This window comes from Notamacropus eugenii, chromosome 6 (assembly GCF_028372415.1).
Source record: "Notamacropus eugenii isolate mMacEug1 chromosome 6, mMacEug1.pri_v2, whole genome shotgun sequence".
Classification (NCBI taxonomy): Eukaryota; Metazoa; Chordata; class Mammalia; order Diprotodontia; family Macropodidae; genus Notamacropus; species Notamacropus eugenii.
In genome coordinates this window covers 285,906,509-285,925,212 of record NC_092877.1, presented here as the reverse complement: position 1 = coordinate 285,925,212, position 18,704 = coordinate 285,906,509, and the positions used below count along the sequence as shown (strand labels likewise).

The 18,704-nt window shown below is 35.4% G+C and overlaps 2 pseudogenes; both read right to left on the bottom strand.

Moving 5' to 3' along the window:
- Positions 1 to 501: 501 nt before the first annotated feature.
- On the bottom strand, positions 502 to 1,902 carry LOC140511425 (tripartite motif-containing protein 64-like; annotated as a pseudogene).
- Positions 1,903 to 1,974: 72 nt separating this feature from the next.
- On the bottom strand, positions 1,975 to 2,845 carry LOC140511424 (serine/arginine-rich splicing factor 3 pseudogene; annotated as a pseudogene).
- Between the last annotated feature and the right edge of the window lie 15,859 nt (positions 2,846 to 18,704).

The following is an 18,704-nucleotide window of genomic DNA, read 5'->3' as shown; positions in this document are numbered from 1 at the left end:
TGTGCTATACCCAATGATAGATTCAATTGAATTCATTTGTGTTCCAGGTACAAATAAACTTCATTTTATTAGTCAAGAATATCGTGAATTTTTTTTCTTTTTATTGGAAATGAGACAATTAAATGTTAGTTTACTCATCTAGGACTATTCATGCTTTAATTCTTCTTCAAATTTACATATTGCTTATCCTTGGTCATTTTTGTATTCAACAAATGACCAGATTAGTTTCCATAGGTTTTTTTTTTTCATAAGCACAGTAAGCAATCAAATTTATTTCATTTTATACCAAAAATAGTTCAAAGATAGGTTTACAGAAATTCTGAGGCGATAGAACTGGATAAAGTTCAAATCAGCTTAAACTCTGGGGCTCTAGTTGGTGAGCAGGGGGCTTCTTCATCATGAAGGAGGTAATGATCAAACTCTTGCAGGGTAGGCTGGAAATGGAAGTCTCACAGTCAGGGAGCTTGGTGGGGGACTGACAATTTCTCCCTGAAGAAATGCTCAGAGACAGGAATAGTAGCAAACACAGAGATAGGAGTCCACTGAACAGAGAGTCATGGGACCAGCCTTTATGCCTGGAACTAGAGGGCCAGGGGAAAAGATGGGTGTGACAGGAGCTCTGAAGATAATGGGATAGAACCTATAAATGAGGGAGCTCTGGAGGACATTGTAATAGACAAGAGTGCCAGGGGTATGTTCCAGGTACACCCTAACTCTGAGTACAGAACCTTTCATGATTCAATGATTCAGGATGGGTTTGTAAATAGTAAACCTCTTCCTTCTTGACACAGCAAAACAGGAAAGCAGAAGCACAGGAGTCCACATTCCCATCCCCTTTCCTCCTCAAATAGAGGGTGTGGATCCCCAGTATCCACTGAGGGAGATGAGTCACATCCACCTCCCAGTACTGTCTGCCTGACCTGAAGAACTGCTCAGCAAAGACATAATGGCAAACAGCATCCTCAGGGTGTTTAGTCTCCAGCTGCCAGCTTTCTCTATCCTTCACACTCATCTTATCACTACAAACAGTCAGAAAGGGACTGGTCAATGTGGGAAACATTCTGATATCCACTCTGAATTGGATGAACATCTCATCATGTCAGGGTCGGAATATTCTCTCAGCTCTGCCATGACAGCCTCCACCCTTTGGGATAGGACTGACCCACTCCTTCCCAAGAACTGCTTGACTTCCTGCAGCAGCTCCACATTGGGTTGGTGGCCTGTTTCCTGCAGCTTTTCCATGAGATCTTGGAGGGTTCGCATATGCTGGGATAGTCTGTTCTGTCTTGCCCTTTCATCTTGTTGCATCCTTTCCAGACATCGGGATTCTTCCTCCATCAGGACGTGATGCAGCCTGTTATATTCTGTGTGATCACCCAATCCCAGCCAACAGTAGGTCTCTCCTCCTGAGCAAAAAGTATCTCAGCTTCCTCCAAATGCTTCCCCACATGATTCCGAAGATGTTGGAGTTTCTTCCTGCAATTGTGAGCAGCCTGTTCTACAGGAGAGAGCTTGTGAGTCCCATGCTCTGGGCTTTGGGAACATCTCACACAGACTGGTATCTGGTCATCTTCACAAAGAGCTTGAGAATTTTCTTGTGCCTGACACACTGGTGCTGTCTTTCAGCACTCTGCAAAAGCAGGGAGCACAGCTCTCTGCTCAGGGCAGTCAGCTGTGCTAGGCACTCATTGGAATGAGAACTGGGAATTCTCTGACCTGGGGCCCTTGCCTGCATTCAGGACAAGAGAAAGCTATAGGTCCAACTCTCCAGCTCCAGGAGAGACATGCTGTGCAAAAGTTGTGCCCACAGCTGATGGTTACTGGCTCAGAGAAGTAGCCACTAGCAATGGCACAGGTGATTTCACTCTGTAGTTCCTGCAACTTTTCCATAACAGCAGCCATTCTTGTCTCTCCAATTGCTTCTTCTTCTTTTTTTTTTTTTTTTGTCACTGCAGGTTTTACAGGTTTATTTGCAAATTGATGCAAAATAAACTGAACAGTAATCAAAAGAAATTAAAATTTTGTTTAAGGGAACATTGTAAAGTAACAAATTCTTGGTGTTACCTGCCTTATATGATCTGTTTCAAACCAGAGAGATACACATCTTTACATGTGTCACCGGTACAAGACAATAAACAAATTTTAACAGCTAAAACATTTTTAAAATGCACTGAGCTTATGAAGGCTTACACGAAACTTGTAATGTTCTGTACATGCTCCTGTCAAATGAAGGGCTGTTTCCTGTACACCACTCCTCTTGAAGGCCAGATATTCTATTTCCTTTCATTTGACCTAGAGCTACTACGAGACCTGGAAAAGGAACGAGAAGGCTTATGATTCCTCTCCCATGACAACGATCTCTCTCTTTTTCTATCTCTTGAAAGGGACCTGCTCCGGCTACGAGAACAGCTTCTTCTCCGTGGTGATCTGCGTCGGGGTGGAGAACTTCTTCTCCGATAATCATCCCTTGGGCGAAGACCCCAAAAAGGTAGTGGACCACGCTTAAGAGTTCTTTTCTCACCATTCGAAGGTTCCACCCTTACTCGGCAGCCACAAAGTGTTCTTCCTTCTAGTCCTCTGACAGCATCAGCTGCATCTCTGGGATCTTCAAATTCAACGAAAGCAAAGCCGGGAGGATTTCTTGCAACCCACACACTTCGGAGCGGTCCATAATATCCAAAAGCTCGCTCCAATTCAGTCATGTTGCCATTGTTACCAAGGTTACCTACATAAATCTTACAATCCAGTGGACAAAAGTCACGATGCATCTCGGGTGCTGTGGCTTAACAGGCAGGGATCCGACTCCCACCGCTCCACTGGGTTTTTCCCCGCTCCCCCCAGTTCAGTCCCCACGCAGCTGTGGCACTACCCCGACGTTCACAAAATGGCTCAGTTGCTTCTTTTCTGCAGCAACTTAGATGAAGAGACTTCAGCTCCACTCAAGGAAGTGCTTGTGAGGGAAAGTTTGCTTCCCTTTTATAGGAGGTAACCCTACCCCTTTAGGGCCTCCCAGAGGAAGTTTGAACTCCTCTAGCCTGGAATCCTGCAGTTCAACTTGTTAACCCTTGGTGTCTGCAGCAGCTCTGAGGCTCCCAGAGTTCACACCTCTGGAGGAGTCCTTTAGATGAACAGGTTTCCCCAAGTTGAGAGTGCACTTTTGTGTAAGGAGGAACCTTATGAAAACATGGAGGTTTATCTCAATGAATTTGCAACACTGATTCCTACACAGATACTCAGTATACAATCTATAGTCAAGTTCTTTCCTTCCTCTTTCTCACCCAATAAGTTCCCAAGTGCTCTCAGGAATCCCTTCCATCCTTCCCTTTTCATCCACTTACTGGGCAACAAAGAATTTGAGGTTAGGAAGGGATCTTGGTAGCCATATAGTCCTACCCACACATGAAGGCCATTCCCAGGATATCACATTCAATAAGTGGCTGTCCATTCTCTGCTGCAGTAGGAAAGTGGCCAACCACATTAGGGTTCTCATGACTTCTTTGTTTTTTTGTTTGTTTGTTTTTTTAATTAATTTTATTTATTTTCAATGTTCTACAATCACTGCCATATAACTTAGATTTTTCCATTCCCTCTCCCCTACCTTCCTCCTCCCTTCCTGATACAGCACATAATTTTATATAGGTTCTACACATACATGCCTATTAAATACATTTTCACTATACTCATGCTGTGTAGGAGAATTACAACGAATGGGAGAAATCATATAACAAACTAAAATGTAATACACATACACACACACACACACACACACAAAATGATCTACTCCATTCTGTGATTGAATTCCATCATTCTTTCTCTTGACGTGGAAGGCATTTTGCCTTAAAAGACCATGGGAAATTTTTTTAAGTCCTTGCATTGCAATGAAATTCCAAGTCTACCAGAAAACACTCTCTCGCATTGTAGTCATTGTTGTGCACAAAGTCCTCCTGGTTCTGCTCCTTTCACTCAGCATCAGATCATATAAACTTTTCCAGGTCTCTGAAGTCTTCCTGTTCATCATTTCTTATAGCACAATAGTATTCCATTACATTCATATACCATAATGTATTCAGCCATTCCCCAATTGATGGGCATCCCCTTGATTTCCAGTTTTTCACCATCACAAAAAGTGCACCTATAAACATTTTGTACATTTCCCAATTTTATGATCTCTTGGGAATACAGTCTTAGAAGCGATATTACTGAGTCAAAGGGTATGAATATTTTTGTAGCCCTTTGGGCAGAGTTCCAAATTGCTCTTCAGAAACCACAAAGAAAACTGAAATTAGCTTATGGAAATAGTATTCTTTTCCTATAAAAATTTTCTAGGAAATCCTATGAATTGTATGTAAACTAGTGAAATTTTAAAAATTCTACCATCTGTAAATATCTAATATAGTCATTATAGGAGCCATGGTACACAATGCACTCTATTTCTCTCATATGATCTTCTCATTGAGCATTCTTCTTCCCCCATCCAATTCTACCACCAAACTCTGCAGATTTTTAAAAGTCACCTTACACAGGCAAGGCACTGTCAGTATAACACTTTTTTTTCCTTTAATTGTTTTTTTTTTTCCCTTTAAAATCAAGAGATCAATGAAGCTCAGTAAGTATCAGAACATGTGTGTAAGCAAAGTCTCCTCATCTTTCCCTTTTCTGTGTTGCCCATATATTTCAGAGGAATGGGAAACCCATTATGAAATGTCCCTGAGAAAACTATTTTCTCTACTTTTTCTTTAGTCTGCCTTGATCCTTGATAATAGGAAAGTTGTTAATGTGATTGAGGTGGGAAGAGATGATAATGACCTTGACTATTTTTATTTCCCAGAGTATACACAGACATGCCAGAGAAAGCATTTGGCTTTAACTTCTTAACTTCTTTCCCCTTTTGCCTTCACTTTTCAAAAATATTTGCATGAAAAAAAACTCAATGTTGGATTACAACGCAAGATTATTTTTTTTCACTTTTTAACATTATAAATCAAGAGGCATGAGTTTGACAACATGACTGTCGATGTGTCATTTTCTCTTAATAAAATCTTGTTTTACAAGAATCTATAATGCAGGTTATAAAAAAGTTCTCCCAGTTAGAAATTTGGCATATTAAATCACAGTCCACAATTAAATTTTATTACAAATATTTTCCCTAATAATAAGTTTGGTGGGGTTTTTTTTTTATAACATCCAAGGAATAATAAAAAGTTCTTTGGGTGAGGGAAACTTATCCTAACCAAAACCATAAGCATATTTTAATGACTTTTTTCAATGCACTTACAATCTTATAGACCCATAATGAAACAGTGAGTTTATATATGAAGCAGGGAAAAAAATTACACCTATATACTTCAGAGGAGAAAATGTTCAATTTGTTGTAAACTACAGTAAAAATTGCTATACTTATTAGTATGCTTTTTTTATCATTTTTCAGTGGGAAACATTTGAATGTAAAATTTATCCTTAGGTTTTGAAGAAATTATAGTATTTTCTGGACTTTGTGAAGAAGAATATATACATATATGTATGTATGTATGTATAATGTATACTTAAACTATACAGACATATAGATTGTATACATGTGCCTAAATATGTGTAAATACATGTATATATGTGGACATGTATATATGTGTGTGTTTATATATGTATATTTCACTTCATTTATATTGTTCATTTATATTGACTTCATAGTACTTTGAAGTATGTAATTAAAGAATGTAGGTGTGATAGTATATTTGTATTAGACTGTAAATTTCATTGGGACAGATAGCATTTAATCTACATTTTGTGTTTGACCCCATGCCTGGCCCAATGCTTTCAACTTACTGTTGAAGGAACTTAATGAATATCTACGAATTTAATGATAGTTGTATTTATCACCAATCATAAATAATTTTTACCAATTCTCATGGACAGATCAACCTTCTGCAACCATATGTACATACATATACATGTTATGAATTGGTACTAAGAGGAATCTCCCTGCTTGAAGTACTTTAACATTCCAGACCCAAATCAAGCAGAAACTTGACACTTGGTAGAAAGCTAGCTGAATTGTTTCCATTATGTCTAATTAACATGAAAAAGCACTCATTGATCAGAAAAGCAATTAACTCTTTAAATTTTATTCTGAAATTAAGAATGAAACAAGCATTTAAACAACACCAGGATAAAAAAAATAATTGTACAGGAAGCTGCAAATATACTCTTGGGTAGTTGTTATTCTTTTTAAATACATAAAGTTACCATGTAACATTCTTTTTCCCCCTTTTTTCCCCCAAGCCAGAGATGGCTACCATTGGATACAAACGTGTATGTATGTATATGTGTGTATGGATGTGTGTATATATGCATATATATATACATACATACGTATATGTGTAAAATCATGCTATACATAGTTCTATTTATCAGTTCTTTCTCTTTATGCAGACAGTGTTTTCCTTCATATATCCTTTGTAGTTCATTTGGGTATTTATAATAGTGAAAATGAGTTAATCACTGTAAGTTGTATTCATAAAAAATTAGTGGTTCTAATTGGTTCTGCTTATTTTGCTCTTCACTATTTCATGCAAGCCTAATCACGTGTTTCTAATATCACTCAGCTCATCATTTCTTGTAGCGTGGTAGTATTACATAACATTTATGTACCAGAGCTAGTTCAGTCATTCCCTAATTAACAGGCATGCCTAGAATTTCCAGTTCTTTGCCACCACAAAGAGAATTGCTACAAATATTATAGAACATACAGGTTTTTTTTTTTCCTTTTTCCCTAATCATTTTTGGAAATAGATCTAGTAGTGGTACTGTTGCATCAAACCATATAAGCAACTTAATAACTCCTTGGGCATAATTGCAGGTTGCTTCCAAAATGGTTGGATCTGTTCACAGTTCCACCAATAGTGAATCAGTCTCCCAGTTTTTCCATAACACCTCCAACATCTGTCCTGGAACTATTTTCTTAGGAAGCTCACTTGTGGCCTGTGTAATTTATTTTTCTAAGGTAGATTTATTTACACATTCTATTTCTTCTTCTGTTAATCTATGCAATTTATATTTTTGTAAATATTCTTCCATTTCACTTAAACTGTTAAATTTGCCAACATATAATTGGATAAATGTATTTCTTTGTAATTGCTTTGATTTCATCTTCATTAGTGGTATGTTCAGCCTTTCCATTTTTAATGCTAGTGATTTGGTTTTCTTCTCTCTTTTTTAAAAAATCAAATTAACAAGACTTAATTTATTTTTTCCTAAAGTCAACTTTTACTTTCATGTATTAATTCAGTATTAACTCAATTTTATTGCTATCACCTTTAATTTTAGAATGTCCAATTTAATGTTTAATTGAGAATTTTTAATTTGTTCTTTTTTTCTTTTGTTTAATTTCATAACCAATTCATTGGCCTATTCTTTCTCTGTTCTATTAATGTAAGCATTTTGAGATATGGATTTTCTTCTAACAACCCTTTTTGCTGCATCCCACAGACTTTAACATATCTCATTATTGTCATTCTTTTTAATGAAATTACTGGTTGTTTCTATGATTTGTCTAATCTACCCATTGTTTAAGATAAGGTTAATTAATTTCCAATTAGTTTTTAATCTATGTTTCAGTTGTCCCTTATTAAATATAATTTTATTGTATTGTGGCATGCAAAAGATACTTTTGATATGTCTACTTTTCTACTTTTAACTATAAAATGTTTGTGCTCTAATATAAGCTTGGTCTTTGTAAAGGTACCTCAAACCACTGGGGAAAAGATATATTCCTTTCTATTCCCTTTCAATTCTCTCCAGATATCTATCATATCTAGCTTATCTAAAATTCTGTTTACTTCCTTGTGTACTTACCCTGTCTATCTTTTTTTATTTAAAATCTATTTTAGCCCTTACTTTGTCTAAGATCGTGATTGCTACCCCTACCTTTTTTTTTTTTTTTTACATCATCTGGAGCATAATAAATTCTACTCCAGTTCTCCATTTTAACTCTGTGTATTTCTCATTCTTAAATGTATTTCTTATAAACAACATGTTTTTGGATTCTGGTTTTTAATCCATTCTGCTCTCTGTTTCCATTTTATAGGTAAGTTCATCTCAGTCATATTTAAAATTGTAATTGTTATTTGTGAATTTCCCTCCTTCTTAATTTTACTCATTATTCTCCTTTCCAGACTCTCTTTTTGTCCAGTCTCTATTTCCTTACCTTCTCCTTATAGCTTTCAATTCCTTATTTGAACCACCTCTCTAAGAGTCCTTATGCCTTCCCCATCCCCACCTTCCTTAATCTTTATCTGCACACCTTTATAAGGATTGCTTCCTTACCCTGTCCATTAGTGTGCATATTTCTTTATAACTTTAGTAGACTTTTATCCCCTTTTAGATTTATAAGTCATTTGCTCTTTAACCCAGATGTGATGCTGGTAAGGTTCCAACACTGCACTTTATGCTAAATCTGAAAAGAGAAATTTACATGCTCATCCTCCTTTTATTTTCTTCTGCTCTTTCCACTTGAAGGAAAGGGGACAAAAATTTTCCCTTACCACCAAATTCCTGAGATAATAATAATTGTTTATTTTAATATATGTAAATTGTTGTTTCAGAGGCAGCATATTGAGATTGGATCTTAGTTTCAGTGTCTGTAAGACCTGCTTTTAAGACCTTTCTCTAACATTAAATTAGTTGAGATCATCTACCAAAACAAGTCTCCATTTCCTTTTCTCCTCTTATCTTCCTAACTCTCTACAATCTTATTTTCAAATTTCATCATTAAATTGTAAATTCCTCAATTAAATTATGAGTTCTTTAAGGGCAGGGACTATGTTTTTCCTATTTTGCTATCCTCATTGCTTATCATAATTTCTGGCCCATAGGAAAAGCTTAATAAATATTAATTGACTTATCATTCAAAAAGAACTCTCTTCAAAGTTACGAACAATATATTAATAACCAAATGTAATGGCTTTTATTCAATCCTCATCCTTTATGACCTCTTTCTCCAGTCTTTGACACTGCTGTTCAACCTTGTATCTTTAATTCGTACTTCTTTCTAAATTTTCAGAATGCCACTCTTTCCTGGTTCTCATTTTACCTATATGGCATTTCTTAAATCTCCTTTTCTAGATCTTCATCCAAATCATGCTTTCAAACTGTCAGTGTCCCAGAGGGCCCTATCTTGGGCCATCTTTCCTTCTCCCATCATACTATTTAATTTGGTAACCTCATCAGTTCCAATGAATTCAATTATGACCTCTCTGTTGATGATTCTCAAAAACATTTATCCAACCCTAAATTTCAGTTGACCTTCTTTCTTGCAACTCCAACTCCCTACCAGATATCTTGAATTGGAGAGCCTATAGACATCTTAAACTTAAGATATCTAAAACTCAATTCATTATCTTCCCCCAAAAAAGCTTCTCCCATTCCAAATTTGCCTATTATTTCCAAGGGCACAACCATACTCCTAAGTATCCATCCTTTCAAGCTAAGTGTCACCTTTGATTGCTCACTCTAAAAATTTGTTTATGTATCCTATTATATATGTTACCTTTATAACATTTCTCCCACATATGCCCCCTTCTCTCTTCTGACAATGCTGCCACCCTCTTTTATCCCCCATCACCTCAAACCTGGGGCACTGCTGCAGCATAGCAGTTGGTCTCCCTGTCACAGATCTTCCTACTCATTTATCCTCCATTTAACTGTCAGACTAATCTTCATAAAGCACAGGTTTGACCATTTGACATTCCTATTTAATAAATTCTAAAAGCTCCGTCACTTTCAGGATCAAATGTAAAATTCTTGAAAGCCTTTCATAACCTGCTTTCCCCCACATTTCTCTTCTTCTTACACCCCTCATATCACCCCTTTCTCTCCTCCACCTTCCTCCTGTCACATACTCTGTGATTCAGACACACTGGCCCCCTTGCTGCTTCTCAAACATGACTCTGAATTCTAAGTATTTTCATCTGCTGCTTCAATGCCCAGGATATTCTTCTCCTCACTTAGCTGGATTTCGTCAAATATGAGCTAAAATCCCATCTTCCACAAGAAGTCTGCCAACTGCTGTTAATTCTTATTTCTTCCCTTTGTTGATTATATCTAATTTTTACTAAGCAGAACTTGTTTGTACCTAGAGAGTTACATATGGTTTTCTCTCTTGAACTGTGAGTTTCTTAAGAGCAGGTATTATGTTTTGCCTTTCTTTGCATTCCCAAATCCTGAGTGCAGTGCCTGATGCAAAAAAGGTTCATAATAAATATTTTTTTGACTAACAGGTAGAAGTGTTGTTACCAAATGCAAATCACTTAACCTATTATTATTTCAGGTAACTCTAAACTGCAGAGCAGTTTTGGTAAGGTAGCTTCCTCACTGAGAGTTTTCTATACCAATGACATCATGACTAAAATCCAGTTATAGAAGGAGAGACAGAAACAGAAAAAGAGAAGAAGAAATGACAGAAAAACGTATATATAAAAACATAGAGACAAAGCAAGGGAGAGAGACAGAGAGACAAAAATGGGGAGACAGATATAGAGATGACCTCCCCCCCAAATTCTACAAAATGAATATTTATTATGTGTAATTCATTGGTCCTAGAGAAGAACTTCTGAGATAATGCAGATGATTCTAGGTAGACCAATCAATTCAGCAATAAATATACACATGTACACACATACATACACATATAATTAAATAAGTAAACAAGCAAATAAATGAAAAAAGGAATTGATTAATTAATTATTAGCGTATGTAAATAATGAAAAATGGATCACACACAAATAGACAGTTCTTCACAGTAGCTTTTGCTGTTAAGTTGTTTTTCAGTCATATCTGACTCTTCATGATCCCATTTGGGGTTTTCTTGGCAGAGATAATAACTAGAGTGGTTTGCCATTTACTTCTCCATTTCATTTTATAGATGAAAAAACTGAAGCAAACAATGTTAAGTGACTTGCCCAGGGTCATATCACTAGGGTGTGTCTGAGGTCAGATTTGAACTCACAAAGATGAGTCTTCCTGACTCCAGGTATAGCGATCTATCCCCTGAGCCACCTAACTGCCCACATAGTAACTCCTTGTACCAAAAGCCAAAGCTGTAATCATGAAATAGAAAATGAACTTGGTCTCTTGGATTTAGGAAAAATTTATCTACATTATCTATCTATGTGCTTAATATATTGCAACATAATTAAGGAGATTAATAGGATTTTACTTGATATGAATTCATTGCAAAGCCTAAAGAGTTCTCCAAAATCTTTCAAATTTTCTCAATTTCTTATTTGCAGAAGTTCAGTTACAAGCATCATCCTGTTACATAGAGTTACATAGACCTCCTTGGGGAAAAATATTCTTTTAATTCAACAGAGAGTGCCTGCTGTGTGTGTGAACATGAGCATGTGCAAGGATGTATGTCCATTATTTGAAGATATATTTATCACTTTGTAAAAAGTTCCTGTGGAGCTCAGTGTGACCCAACCTTGCAGAATTGATTATTGACTGTGTATGGTTTCATATTTAACCTTAATGTAGAATAAAAACAACTATCAGAAGTCATATTCATGTTGGTTATTTTTGGTGGTAATTTATTCAGTTCGTGTAGGTACATACAAATTACAATTTTTTTTATGCTGAATTTTCATTTTTGGTAATTTCAACAGAAAGGAACAGATTCACTAACAACAAATAGGGTCTCTTATAATATGAAGCTGAAATTTTATTTCTACCCCATGAGTTTTTATTCAAGTGTAGTATATTTAGGGTATTATTATAATTATTAGATAGATCCAAAATAGTGGAATTTATCTTTAGATTCCTCCCAAGATTATTGTACATATGAAAAAGTGGCTTCTTTAAAAATCTTATCCCTCCATACACACACACCAAATCATATTTGTTATTCAGTTTGTTAATATTGCCACTGCTAAGCAGTTTATCATTGCATAGAGACAGGTAGGTGGTACAATGGAGAGAACACTGGGTTGGCATCAGGAAGATGAGTTCAAAACCAGTCTCAGACATGTAGTAGCTGTGTCACACTAAGCAAAGTACTTAAGCTTTGTTTGCCTCAGTTTCTTCAACTGTAAAATGGGGAACCATTTTACATTTACATTTACATTAGTTGTGAGAACCAACTCAGGTAACATCTAAAAAGTCCTTAGCACAATGCACAGCACATAGTACATGATAAGCTTATTCCTTTCTCCCTTCATTTCTTTCTTTTATATTTCTGTCCTTTTCACAGTTGATGTTATAAAGAAGCATGCCCCAGAGGTCTCCCATGTATGCATAGCTTTCAGACACTGGTATGCTAAAATTCGGGTTTTTGTGAAAGCCCTGGTTTATATCAATTTGCATCCGGTATTGTTCATTGAACTCAATTCTAGCTTCTCAGATGAGGCATTAGCAATTTTAATGCAGTTATATAGTTAGAGAATACTTGCAAAAAGTTTTTCTTTGCATTGGTACTGCCTTCAGAGAAAATAGAACAGGGAGTAGAATGAAAAAACAACAATAAAAACTTTTAGCTCCTGAAGAGAGATTGGGCAGAGAAGTTATGAGGTTTTCACCTGTTCACTCAGAATGAGACACAGTTAGTGACTTTCACAATTTGGTGGGGAAGAGGGACAAAATTTGCCTCTAGAAAAAATACAATGTCCTCATCCATTGTAGCAGTGTTTAAGCTCAGTATCCCTTATAACAGGGCAAACCTTGATCTCATTTTAGTATTGATGGCATTTGTGAATGCTTCTTTCTGGAAGGATCTTACTTCATTTTAGTGCCATACCTAGTTAATCAGTCAGCTAGTCAATAACCATTTATTAAATACCTTCCATGTGCCAAGCACTGTGCTAAGTTCTTATGGATACAAAGGAAGACAAAAGCCACTCTGCCTTCAAGGAGCTCAGTCTCATGGAGGATACAACACACAACAAATTATGTACAAACAAGCTATGTAAGATAACTTGGAAACAATCATCAGAGTGAAAGTTCTGGGACTAAGATGGATTGCGGAAAAACCTACAACTACCTAGAAATTATATCCTCTCCTCCCCCCTAAAAATAAAGGGAATAATAGTAATGTCATTGATAATGGTTCAATCAGAGATAAAAAAAATATTCCCACTGTATTCTAGGGCTGACTATAAACAGTCAACAAGCATTTGTTAAGTGTTTATTGTGTGCCAAAATTGGAGTCAAGCAATCGTGATAAAAAGAAAAGCAGAAACATGGTCTCATTACATACTGTTTACTTGGTATCAATATGTGTTGGACATTTCTAGCTTAGTGTACATATTTTCAGGATGCTATCTTTCCAAACAAAGAAAGAATAATTCTTTGCTCAAGCTTCCTCATTTCTCTCTATGGGGTTTACTATGTGGCAAAATTTTCTACATTAATGATTTATAATGTTTTATCATAGATGTATGTGTATATGTATAAATATACATACACAGATATGATGTTAACAGAAATAGCCTGCTGCATGTGTATGTATCTGTTCTTCATATTTTGTGCTAAGGGATGACAAACTGGATAAATTTAATATCCATATGTAAAAGAAATACGATCTGAGTCAAAATTGTATTAATGCTTAATAGGATCAATTCTTGTTTCCATTTTTCTCTTGCATTTCCTTCCCACATCCAAGAGGGATAATTGATACCCGGGGAGAAAGAAGAGTCTGATTTGATTTTTAAATATCCAGCTGTTGCCTATTCTAATGATATTCTTTTAGTGGTTCTACCGATATTCTGATGTTAGTAATCAACCTGAACCCTTAAACCAGTATTTTAAATAATTGAAGTAGATAATAAGAAAACAGAAAAGTAGGGACCATATGTCCAAGATTAGGGGTGTAAATGAGCATGTGGAAGGAGCATATTCTAACTCCTTGAGATTTATGCAACTATTGGCCCAATGATCCCATAGCAAATCGGTCCAGATTCTTAAATTAGAAGGAATTTTCATGAACATCTAAAATGCAATTCTGATTATAATTATCAGGACTTTCAAACCCCCCAGAGAAAAAAATTAATATAGGACTTATGAACAAACATATATGATGTCACCTTAATAAAGCTCACTTCTTTCTCAACCATAACTTCACTGTTTAATGGACTAAGTGAAAATGTTTTGTAAAATACCTTTTTATAGGGTAGCTTCACATGCATTAGATCTTATTTGGTAGTAACTAAAGAAGATATTGACATCTACTGAGATGAACATAAAGGCTTAATGACCCAAGAACCAAATATTGACTGAGGCGAAGCATGAATTCAATATGTGTATACTATTGTTACATATATTCTTAATGGGGCACAACAGAGTACCTGAAAAGTTTTTCTACTGTGACCACACATTTCTTAAATGTGACTTGCATGTGTCTTTCAAAGTAGCCATCAGAGCAATGCGTATGGATGTCAGGAATGGATTTATCAATCATGGAGCAATGTGGAAGGATGATTGTACAGTATTATTTTTATATGAACTGAACAGCTACAGCATAGCCCAGATTCAGGAAAAAGTGGTGGAAAGCTCAATGTTCTGTTAGGATCTAAGCATTGAAGTACTTTATCAGAATGAGCAGCATTGTTTCAGACTTCATTCATCATTGCTAATTGTGGAGATTTAAGAGAGCAGTAAAAATTAATTTATTAAATGTCAAGATATTTTAAGTACATAGGGAGAAACATCCTGACTTGTCATGTTCATATATGTATGTATGTAAATGTATACAGTTACATATATTTATACAAAGGATATATATGTATCTTTTAAAAAATTTCTTTTTCAAACATGTTTTCCCTCCATTATCTCTGGAGAGAGTTATCACTTGAAATAAATAATAATATTCTTCAATGCTTAACTCTGGTCTTGTCATTTCCCTATTTAAAGAAACTTCATTCAGTCCCCTGTGTTTAGCTAAGCATAATCTGAGAGTCAAAGAGGAGTAGTGGATACCATCAGGAATCTAACTCCTAGTTCAAATCCCATCTCTAACATTAACCAGCTGTGTAATCAAGGGCAAATCATTTAACCTCTTTCAGGTTCAGACAACCATCAGCAACTAAAATTGTGGATAGGTCACAGTACAACTCAGTATCACAAGTTCCCTCACTGAAAATTCCAAAATGAATGAAGTCATAGGGTCTTGATGTACTGACCAATAATCTAGCCACAACATACTTTTCCTCCATTTCTCATACTACTTACCTTCTTGAATTATTTGAGGTGCCAACCTGAACCACTAACCATGTCCTAAACTGATTCTAAGCTTTTCCCCATGCTTAGAATGCATCTTCTTCCACAACTGCTTATTGAATTCCTGTCCAGATGTTGTGGTCTGGGTCAAATGCCACATCTTCTAATCTGCAGACACACCCGATCTTCATTCTACCTTTAAAAGTCATTTTTCTTTTCTATCAGAACTGTGTACATGTTCCATATACATGTCTTATACTATCATTGCATTTCAACTTGGGATATATCCTAGAGATCATTCAGTCTCACCCTAATTTTATTGATGAGGACACTGAAACTCAGACAATTGACTTATCCAAGGTTACAAATGTAATAAGTAGCAAAAGCTGGAATTTGAAGCAAAAACTTTTGGCTTAAATATCAATGTACTTTTCGTTATACCATGTGATTTTCTTTTATCTGCCTCCTAAACTTCAACATCTGCTAAAAAGTAACTTTAAGGACAAGAAAAATGACTCCCCCCCCCCAAAAAAATATCACCAGCAAGGTACCCACTCAGTAAAAAAAACTTTTTTTTTTTTACAGTAATCATGCATTAATGACTTTTTTTAGTTTGATATATGAAAAGATTTGCTTTCTCCATCTGAAATTCTGAAGTCTTCTCCATGAGCAAAATGATATTGCTCATAGGAAATACAACTCTACAAATAAATATCACAATAAACACTTAATTGTAAGAATCTCTTGGGGATCATTCAGGAACTACTGCTTGAATCTTAATCCTTTAACATGGAAATGAGATATCCAGACTGGTAATGTAAATATCACTTGAATTATCTGTGTGCTTTCCCAGTCATCAAAATATTAAGTAATATACACAATACCTAAAGAGAAAATGTCATCATGTTAATGGCGTGACCTATGGTCATTTGAGCCTTCTGGGAACCAAAGATTTTGTGCCTACATAACAGGTTTAATTTTTTTTTCTTTTCTTTCACTAAGGACTTTCCAGATTTAAATGGTTATTTTCCTTGTTGAGTTACCCTTCTAGGAAAATAAAGGCTTACATGAAAGCAGAGAGTTCAGTTTTTAATCAACTGCATTTTATTCTTCATTCTAAATTATAAAATAAACCTTATGAAAAACAAAAGTAAAGTGGGATTTGAATATCGATTTCCTAGGGAGACAAGAAATCTCATGATTAAAACATGTTCAGAGTATTTCTCTGTAAAGTTAGATGAAAGACCCACCACTGGTTTATCCTAGTATTCATTCATTTGAAACGTGACATAGGCAAAAAGTGATAAATTAGGTTTCAGAGAAAACAGAGGTATACCATTATAATCTGGATACTGAAGAAGCACAAATCTGAGTTCTACCTAGTATCTAAAAAGGAAGGAGATTTTCAGAAAAAAAAATCTACCCATATGAAGGTTAAGGATTCTATCTGTAGACAAGTAGAAGATAAAAAATTAGATTAGAAGATCGTGAGTAAAATGTTTGCTAGTACATTTGCTCTAGCTTTTCACAAGTCACTTACTTTGACCACTTCGACATTGAAGATGCAGGTGACAAGCTTACATTCAATTTTTAGAATGGGATTTGTTGTATTACCCTAAGAAAACAAAATTATTGCATAAACTCCATTCCCAAAGTTTCTGTGAATTTGACTTGACAGATCCACAAAGATTTCATTTCAAAACATGAGTGTATTTCAGTTTTGTCTTCATCAGTCAAGGCATATTTTTATAAATATAAATTGTTTAAAATTCCCTTAAATGTCTATAGTATCCTCACTCTGTAATGGTGATTCTGAAAGTGTGATCTGGGGATGCCAAAGATATTTTCTGGGGTTCTCTGAGGTCAAAACTAATTTCATAATAATATCAAGGTAATTTGATTTCTAATATAGTAAATGTCTATAACTATACTCTGCACAAAATTCTCATTTGAATATCCTTAATGATTTTTAAGGATATAAAGGAATTCTGAGACCAAAAAGTTAATCACTGAAATGGAAGATCTCTCCATCATATTATCCCATTTCTTCTTTGGTGAGTACTATCCAAGACCTTCATTTTGGAGAGGGTCCCAACAAACATTCATTCTTCTCTTGGTCCTGCTTCTTACTTTCCAGACTTTGATACAAAGCCTTCATATTAATACCGTAACTCCTCGTTTTCAACTCCCTTATATGTACTCTTTTGTCTAGTATAACTTCCCTGATGGTAAGGACTGTCTTTCTTCTTGCTTGTTTTTGTATCCCTAGATATAGGAGGCACCTAAAAATACTTCAGGTTGTTAAAATAGATTATAATTTTTCTGTCACATGAACCAAAACAATGTAGAACTGGAAATTTCTCCATTCCTCAGATATTCTCAAAAAGAAAGAAATAAAAAAAAAAACAGAAAACAAATGAGAATTATTTACAAGGTAAAACAATTGTATTTATCTTGATGTCAAGAAACCAAGAAGTCTAACAAAGTAACAATATGATGAAGTAGCAGCAGAGAAGAATCCTACTCCCTTAAGTACTCAGGTCACCTTCCACCACCAATTTCTGTGCTCAAGCAGGCAGAGACAATACAAGCCATGGGTTTATCTTCCAGAAAATATTCAAAAATGTACTTGCTTCTTCCACAGTTTAAGCCAACACATTCTATCTTTACTCTCACCCTGGAATGCTGTGGTAACAAGCAACAGATATCAGTTATGTTCAATTCTCTTATAAAGGAGGTGAAAATAGAGGAAAATAGTAGTGTAATCTGCCTCAGGCTACAATTCTCTGTAATAGTATAAAAGAATAAAGGATTTGAGGAAGAGTACCAGTATACTAGGGCTACATAAGAACTAAAGGAAAGAGGACTGGCAGCTAACTGGGGCCATTTCTGTCTCCCCAGATGTCATTTTAAATGGATAATGAGGATACTCAAAAGTTAAAACCTTAATCTAGCAAAATTCAAATAATTTCTAGTTAGATTGGGAAGAGTCAGAAAGTGAGTGACAGAAATATAAGGAAAAAAAAAAACAAAATTGTCAAAGATTGCAGGAGGAAGAAAAATAATTTAAAAACCTTGAGCACTTGAAAGCAAGAGGGAAGAATTTAACAACAGAAAGGAAGACAGGTTCCAAGAAATCTAAAAACGTCCAAATAGAGCTAGATATATTTTACAAACAAAAGGAAATTGAACCAACATCTGAGAAAGCAGAGGATCTGTGAACTTCCAAAAGAGTATGGAACTACAGAAAAATATCTCTGAATAATTCAAAAGAGAAATAAGAATCATGAAAGCATAATTTATATCCTGCACGCAGAAAAAAATGTTTGTAGAATAGTGAAACGTTAACCTACAAATAAACTCAATTAACTTGAGGAACTTTCTATTGAGTCTAGAATAGCATACAAATTCTGTTTAACTTTGAAACTAATATACAACATGGTCTCAACCTATTTTTGTGGCCACATTTTAAACTTACTGCCCATCTTACACTGTGCAATCCATTT